This window comes from Muscardinus avellanarius, assembly GCF_963383645.1.
Source record: "Muscardinus avellanarius genome assembly, chromosome: 1".
Classification (NCBI taxonomy): domain Eukaryota; kingdom Metazoa; phylum Chordata; class Mammalia; order Rodentia; family Gliridae; genus Muscardinus; species Muscardinus avellanarius.
Window position 1 is genome coordinate 26,709,116 of NC_137786.1, and position 1,800 is coordinate 26,710,915.

The following is a 1,800-nucleotide window of genomic DNA, read 5'->3' on the forward strand; positions in this document are numbered from 1 at the left end:
TAATTTATTTTTCTGTACCATCACAGATAAGGACCCTAATGTGGAAGACAGAATGCAACCATAGAAATTTGCACATTAAGCAGCAGTTTATGTAGAGTCCTTGAAGATTTAATCAAGAAAAGACCTTTCTGTGTTCGAGAAGGCAAACGAAACTGGAATTATATGCAGGTTGAATTATAAGAGGAGGGGTAAAACATTTATCCCTCCACAAAAGAAATATGTGTATTCACAGTTCTTTACAATATCAAATGTTTCTTATGTAGTTTATTTATTTATTTTTATGGAACTGGGATTGAATTCAAGGGCATTCCAACTCTGAGCTACACCCCCAATCCTTTATTTTATTATTTGGAAATAGAGTCTCACTAAGTTCCTTATAGATTCACTTAATTGCTGAGGCTGGATTTGAACCTGCAATCCTCTTGTCTCAGCCTCCCAAGTACTGGGATAATAAGCATGAGCCACGATGCCTGGCTTCTATACTTTATGTTTTAAACTGACATGAAAAATGCACATATTTACAAGTAGCATGTGCTATTGTATACATCTATACATTGTGTAATGTTTAAATTAGTGTATGCATAGCTCTATCCTTAAATATTTGCCATTTCTTTTTGGTGAAAATATTCAAACTCCTTTCTTCTATATTTTGGAACATATAGTAAATTAAAATAAATGTATTTTTTTCAAATTATTCCCCTATCCTTTGTTAGGTTAGCTTTGCCTGTTCTACACTTACTAAGAATTTTGTGGCCATATGCCTTGTAACAGAATCACAGAATCATACTACAAATTGAATGAAATATAGAATTTAGTTAATAAATATTGTGCCAGACACTTAAGTTGCTGGAGATATGAAAATATAGTTTCTGACACCACAGAAGATACAACTTTTTTGGAATAAAGAAAAAGAAATAATTATGACACGATGTTGGATGTATTATTAGAGGTCACCAGTGAATTCTACCATCTCACATAGAAGGAACATTGTAGGAAAAATAGAAAACTCTTCTCAGGATTTGCATGGTGGCTCAAGCTTGTAATCCCAGCATTCAGGAGGCAGAGACTGGAGGATTGTGGTTTGTGGACAGCTACAGCTACTTAGTGAGGCCCTTTGCAACCCAGTGAGACCTGTTTCTAAAATAAAAAGAACTTAAAAAATAGGGCTGGGGATGTAGCTCAGAGGTAGAATGACCCTGAGTTGCATCCCCAGTACCACACATGGACACACACACACACACACACACACACACACACACACGAAAAGTCTTCTCAGTGGAGTTTAATCCAGAAAATTCAAGTTTTACAAAACAAAAGAGAGAAAGTATAGGAAAGAAACTCCAGCCAAGAAAGGGATGAGTATCTGGGCTGGTACTCATGTGCATGTAATTTTTTATAAAGTAAGGTATAATTTAAATATATGCATTTTATGATGCATAATTTGCATAGATTATATCTTCATAACTTTAAAAAATAAACGGATAATTGAAGAACTCACCCCTCAGAAACATGCAACATTCCAGGGGAAACTTTTCAGACCTATTTATATCAGATCATTAACTCTCTAACCCAAAACTTTGTGGATTTTTATCATACACAGAATAGAAATCTGTTTTGCATTTTTAAGGAAGCCCTCGAGACTTTACCAGTAGGAACTTTCTGATCTCCATTTTTTGGAGGATTTTTTTTCCTACTTTCCATTCACTCCTTGGGTCATGATGCTCTACTGACCATGACAGGGAATACTTTACTGTTAAATTTACAGTTAAATATTCACCAACTATAATATTCCCAGAACCT